We start from the raw sequence: 7199 nt of genomic DNA, 5'->3' as shown, positions 1-7199 counted from the left end.
TTTATGTGCATGTACACATCACACAGACGGTCAGCAAGAACACTCAGAATGCATCCCACAAACATAGTATTGGCTTCCTGGAATTTTCTCTGATTTTCGTCAGTCATTCCCTCTGGAGCACCAACACTAACGTGGAAAACTTTCAGAGCAGTAAGCCAGAGCGTGGTCTTCACCTGCCACCTCTTAAAGTGCACACCGGTAAACTTATCCGGCCTCAGTGCATCAGCGAATCCAGCCATAGTTAACTCAGGAAATTGCCTACAATTAGGTTTTTGGATTGTTGGAATATTAGGCAAGTTCATGATTAATTCCAGTAAATAATTCATGACTAGAAGAGATACTAGCATGCAATAATCTAGCAAACTAGAAGAACAACTAGACATGCATAACAACAGCAAACACGTAACAATAGCTGCAGAGACAGACATGAACAGAGGATGTTGGACATACTGATCGTTAGCTATTATGGGTGCGACGGTGTTGATGACGATGTTGGCGACGATTTGCTGCTGACGGCGATGAATACGACGATGAGTAGCACCGCCCGACTTGGACGGAAGACGACCCGTGATGACGAATTTGAGCAGTCGCGCACAACGCTTCCCAAAAACCTAATTCGTCCTCTCCCGGTGCAGGATCGCAAAGACGAACGGTTCCGGAGACCTGCTCTCCCACGCGCCGATGCACGCCGGCGTTTGGGATGGAGTAGACTACGATGGCGGCGCAAGTTGTGAGATGAGGCAAAACCCTAGGTGTTTTCGATGTGTCTCTGGCCGCAGCCGGTAGCTGTATATATATATTAGGACCAGAGGCGGTATTGTGTCGCGATCACAATCCCAAACCGACTCGGTTTCTAATTCGTATACTTACCGGACAAGAAATCAAAAACTTGTCTGCCAAGACATAAAAATAAAACGGCAAAAGGACGGATCGGATTTCGGCGGACCATTCACGCACATGTCGCATGTACGCGCCTCGCCTCGCCTCGCCACGCCCCGGCGAGGCGAGCGAGCGCGCGCGTGTGGTTTTCCCTTTCTCTTCTCACACACCACTTAGAGTGGTGGAGAGAACCCACTATATAAAGAGGTCCAACTCTTCTTCAACTTCCGGGGTGGGACTAAACTTAGCACCACCACTTGCTATTTTACACATGGGCTTTGAGATTTCAGAAATTGCTATGGGCCTAGCCCATTAATTCTAACAGGATTTTCCTTCCAAACAAGTCTAGAGTAGATTTAGGGTTACAATTGACCAGGATCAACAAGACCAGGGTACTGACTTCAGGGATTTGGACGTGGGGGTTTGTTCGCGTCCCACACTACAATTTCAGGGTTCAAAGTAGATTTCACTCTTTGCCCTCGTATATAACCACGCCGTCATATTTAAACCGCAAATCCGTACGAGGTAATATCATTGGCAGTCATAAAACTTGCACTGAATGTTCAGTTTGGTGCTAAAACTTTAAAAATACGGCTTTGTGGTCATCTAACTTGTTGTGTTGTTCAAATACAGTGCTTTCTACTGTATCTGACGTACTACCTATCTATGTGGCATGACAGCATGGGAGTGGCCCACATGTCAGTGGCCGGAGTACATTTTTTTAGATAACCTTTTCCAGGGGCGGACCCAGGATAAAAATGACCCGGGGTCCCATGTCTATCACGTATATTTGGATATGACATACTAATATATCTAAAAGTAACAGTTAACAATACAATATACATAGAATACGATATAACCGTGAATGTGCTTACCGAGAATCCAGAATAAAGAGTTTCACTTGAAATATTAATTGATCGTAGGAAATTGAATATTAAAAGAAAATCAAAGTGTCCAAAATCTGAATAAAGTATAACCGCCGACAAGAAAATGCAACACTAGATCCTGATTGCCTACAAATAAAAAAGAAACAAAACCACTTAGTAACATATTAACAACAGTTGCGTAATAATAAGTAAGTTAAAACCATTACCTACCTAAAATGGTTTCCGACGTTTTTTCATGGCTTCAAAGCGATCAATTACCGCATCATTAGTAACCTTCCTCATTTCGCTTTTCTCCACATAACAAATAAGGTCGTACTTCAAGGCGTCGTCACCAAGACGATTGCGCAAATATGTCTTCACAATTCTCATAGCTGAAAAAGATCTCTCAACTGTAGCAGTGGCAACAGGCAATACTAGTGCTAGCTTCAAAAGTCGGTAAACCAAGGGATAGACAATATGTTTTCTTGTCTCCACCATTTTTTGAGAGAGCTCACAAATATTACTTAATCCAGAGAAGCGATCATCTGCTCGGACATCAGCAATGTAAAGATGAAGGTGATGCCTAAGGTCCCTGAGTTCTCCATCATCAAAATCTTTTGGATAAAGTTTAGCTAGACTCATCAAATGTTCTAAGTTGAAATCATGAAATGATTCATTTGGGCTCAAAGCCGCTGAGCAAACAAGTAGTTCAGAATTTTTCTCATTGAAGCGATTATCAAGTTCTTGAAGCAGCCAATCAATAACATCATTAAAACAATCCACTTCATAATGATGCCTATTAGTGATACCTGTTTTTTGCCGTGGCTTCTTTGGATTCACATACTGGTCTTCCATTTGCCACTTGGAAATGTCATGCTTGTCACAAAAGACATATGCTTCATGTAGGACAGATTCCCATCCATTTCTCCTTAGATCATTCAAGGAGGCTTTGGTTGAATTCACACAATTAATAGCATTCACAATGTCCTGATTCTTCTGTTGTAGAGCCAATGATAATGTGTTTGTGATTATCAATATAGTGGACATAAGCTGTAAGTAGAACACAAAATCAAAAGACTGGAAATAAACAAGAAGACCACATGCCTGCCTTCTATTTGTGTCATCCCTGTCTTCTTCTTCCACATATTCTAGCACTTTGACAACTGTAGGGAACATATCAATCAAACTCTTAAGTGTCTTGTAGTGAGAACTCCATCGAGTGTCTCCAGGTCTTTGAAGAGCTAGTTCTTGATTTAATCATGTCCCACTTTTTAGCAGTCCACAACCTAAAGCTTCACACACTTGTTCTTTATGTTTGTCTCGAATCATGTCCTTTCTCTTTGAGGATCCAGAGACCACATTCAACAAGACTGAGATCATATCAAAAAAAATTACCAATGCATTTGTGCTTCCGAACAACAGCCACAACAACTAACTGAAGCTGATGGGCAAAACAGTGAACATAATATGCTGTGCTATTCTCTCTCATGATTAAGGATTGTAAGCCATTAAACTCACCTCGCATATTGCTCGCACCGTCATATCCTTGCCCTCTAACTTGCTTGAAACTTAATTTATATGCTGCAAATAAATCATCAATGGCAGACTTGAGATACTTGGAAGTTGTCTCCTTCACATGAGTAAGGCCAACTAATGTCTCTATGGCACTTCCACATTTACCAACATACCGCAATACCACCGCCATTTGCTCTTTACCAGCCACATCCCTCGATTCATCAACTAGCAAAGAAAATACATCATTCCCAATTTCCCGAAGAACAGAATGCAATATCTCCTTTGCAAAACATTCAACTATGTCCTTCTGAATCTTTGAAGAAGTCAACTGATTATTACCTGGAGCATTATGGGCCACAACTTTTCTTACCTCCGGATTCTGCTCTGCTTTGTAAGCATGCAATTCCTTGAAATTACCTTTATTGAGAGACTCGTCAGACTCATCGTGGCCACGGAAAGGCAACCCTTGCTTCAGTAACACTCTAGTAACATCAATTGAGGCATTTAGTCGAGTATAATAAGCATTCCTCTCAACATTACTTTGGTTGTTTAGAGCAACATAGATGTGTTGCTTTTGTTTCAGCAAAGCATCACAATCTCTTTTTGCTTGGTTGTGAGCACTATTGATGTCTCCTACATGCTCCTTTAATCTATATTTTTTATTCCAACTTGACCAACCATTTGCAACAAATGCATCATATCCGGCTTCTTTCTTCTTGCGCGGTCTAAACAAGAAACAACAAAAACAATATGCTTTTCGTTTGGACTCACTATACTCAAGCCAGCTCCCAAACTCATCAAACCATTCCCGAACGAACCTTCTATCTTTACCACATATTTCTGTCACTTCAAAATCAGCAGTACGAGGTTGACAAGGGCCATTGGCCAAATACTTCCTTCTTACCATATCTCTCTGATTGGGATGGTACTCGTCTATGCTTCTCCTTTTACCTGGATCAAACTGAATTTCTTCTTCCCAATTGATCTCTTCAACTTGAGATGAATTCCTTGTAGTATTGGCAGAACTAGGTTCATGTGTGGAGGCATCATTTTGTCCATGTGGTGATGGCGGGGCTGGAACATCAGTCTGTTCATGTGGTGATGCATCAATTTGTCCATCCGATGGTGGCGGAACTGAGCCATCGTTCTGATTATGTTCGTGTGACGGACCAACATTTTCATCTTGCACTGAGGTTCTCCTCTTTTTTAGAAACCTATCCATAAACTGAGCTTCTCCTGAAATTTTGCAATTTATTCAGATAATTAAAATTTGCATGAAAGAAAAGAACTATGAATCATGTGTACGTACATAATACTTGAATTAGAATTGCACGGTTGTAGTATAAAACATACTTGACATGGTGCCGATGCTTCCAGCCGTCCTAGAATTTTGCAATATTGGTCTCCACTTGGAGCACAATTATCTCAAATAGTTCAATTACCCAATACAGTCAAAATCTCTAGTAATATCCAGTACGGCAGTACCCCTAATTCCCTAGGGTTAGAGAGACAAAGCAATAATTAGAATAAGATTTACAAAAGGCTGAGGCAGAGCCGCAGAGGCACGTCGAATTGGGGGTCTGATCAGGCCTGGGTCTGATGCGGCATACCTGTGTCTTCTTTTCTCCACTGATTCGGCGACTTGCCGCGATCTGCAGAATAGGCGGCGTGTCCGACGTACGGGGATACAGAGGAAGGCGAAAGAACAATGGCACGAAGCGCAAAGTCGAGCAGACGAACAGGCGAGGTGAAGGGCCGGAGGGCCGAAGGGAAGTATCGATCAATGTACTGCTCCTATCCTGGACAGGCTGGACTGGGCCTTCGTGGCTTCCTCAATCGATACAGCGTCACACGCTGCTACAACTGGGCTGCACTTGTGTGATGTACGGGTGTCCTTCTAGAAAAATTAGGGGTGTCCCATCGTATATGGGCTCTATACTTATAAGGCAAAAGAGTTTTTTACCCGGTGTTTTGTGCTACCTGGTGGGTTAACGTGGGTTCGCCCCTGACCTTTTCTTAAGTACGCAGAGAGCCAGGTGAGACCCATTGTCAGTGAACAGTATATAAAACAAAATTAGGAGGTGAAGGGCCGGAGGGCCGAAGGGAAGTATCGATCAATGTACTGCTCCTATCCTGGACAGGCTGGACTGGGCCTTCGTGGCTTCCTCAATCGATACAGCGTCACACGCTGCTACAACTGGGCTGCACTTGTGTGATGTACGGGTGTCCTTCTAGAAAAATTAGGGGTGTCCCATCGTATATGGGCTCTATACTTATAAGGCAAAAGAGTTTTTTACCCGGTGTTTTGTGCTACCTGGTGGGTTAACGTGGGTTCGCCCCTGACCTTTTCTTAAGTACGCAGAGAGCCAGGTGAGACCCATTGTCAGTGAACAGTATATAAAACAAAATTAGGAGGTGGCAGGATTGGTACCCGCGATCAACTAGAGGCACGCGCACGCTGTAACCACTACGCTGAATGACATATAATGATTCTGAAGGATAACTAATTTTATATTCCTTCGATTGTAACACGTGGGCCCGTCATCGCTAATGAACCATGATCAGTGCAGCCTTTGAATTTTTTTCTATGTAAATTATGATCGCAGTAGTACAAATAATGTTTAAAATTCACGTGTTATAAATATTGTAAATATAAACGAAATAAAATTCTTTCAAAACTGTTCATGTATTATTTTGAAAATATTTATATATCTAAAACAATATATTTATGAACTATAAAACGTTTGTATATTTAAATAATACAAATACCTATAATATTACAATTCAAATATAATATTTAATTGTACAAACATTTCGATAATTATAGGGACCTAGCGGCTCCCTTTTCTTATGTTAATTTTGCCCATATGGTTCGAGACCTAGCGGCTCCCTTTTCTTATGTTAATTTCGTCATCTATGAGCAGTACAACTTTTGTCAAAAAAAGGTACAGTTTTTTATAATATTTTTGAATTCTAAATTTAAATTTTCAAATATTTATATTATTTTAAATTATACAAACAAATTTGTAATCTGTAGATCAATAATTTACATACAAATTTGTAAAAAAACAAAGGTGCAAAATGGGCAGCACTGACCATAGCCCATTTGAGCTGATGGGCCCACGTGTTTTAAGAGAAGGGATATAAATGTTAGCTATCCTGCAGAACCATCAGATGTCATTGGTGCGAGTCTTCAGTATGTAAATGGTTCGAATGCAGCCTAATCCTAATTTTCTTTTATATATCTATACTGTTCAATGAAACTAGTGCGTACTTAAAAGAAAATCCACGGAGTTATCTTGAAAAATATACTCCAGCCACTGACATGTGGGCCACTCCCATACTGGCATGCCACACATGCAGTTGTGCGCAAGATAGAATAGAAAATCACCGTATTTGCACCACACAACAAATTATATGACTACAAATCCATCTTTTTAAAGTTTTAGCACCAAACTGAACATCCATCGCAAGTTATATGACTGCTAGTGATATTACCTCAATCCATACACATCCATTATATAGCGTAAACTCATAGTCAGTTCAACAATCTAACAATGCAACGAAGCAAAATAAAGTATAATTCAATAATTCAACAATCCAACAATGCATACTGTGATCTCCTTCTTCTCAAGCCACTTCTTGCCTTTCGGATCTAACAGGGAAGCGACGGTCAACATGATCCTCGAATCCTCCGTGCTTTGAGCTAACTGTAAGCAATCTTTCTCAAGCTCGATTAATCCAAAAGTCTTTTTCTTCTTGAGCTCCCATTTAACATATGCCCGATGCTTCTCCAAGTCAATCCTCTCTCTCTCTCAGGCCGCCACTCCACCCCTCTCCCGCAACCATCACCTTCTCTGCCAAGGGAGGGAAGGGAAGGCCCCAGATCCACAGCGGTGATCCGAAACCCATCCGAAACCTAGTCGCCTCCCGGGTCGC

At 41.5% G+C, this 7199-nt stretch overlaps 1 pseudogene; it reads right to left on the bottom strand.

Moving 5' to 3' along the window:
* Positions 1 to 1877: 1877 nt before the first annotated feature.
* LOC123120939 (zinc finger MYM-type protein 1-like) lies at positions 1878 to 4620 on the bottom strand (annotated as a pseudogene).
* Positions 4621 to 7199: the final 2579 nt, after the last annotated feature.

This window comes from Triticum aestivum, chromosome 5D (genome assembly GCF_018294505.1).
Source record: "Triticum aestivum cultivar Chinese Spring chromosome 5D, IWGSC CS RefSeq v2.1, whole genome shotgun sequence".
Taxonomy (NCBI): Eukaryota; Viridiplantae; Streptophyta; class Magnoliopsida; order Poales; family Poaceae; genus Triticum; species Triticum aestivum.
The sequence above is the reverse complement of the archived record's forward strand: the minus strand, read 5'-3'. Positions and strand labels throughout refer to the sequence as shown.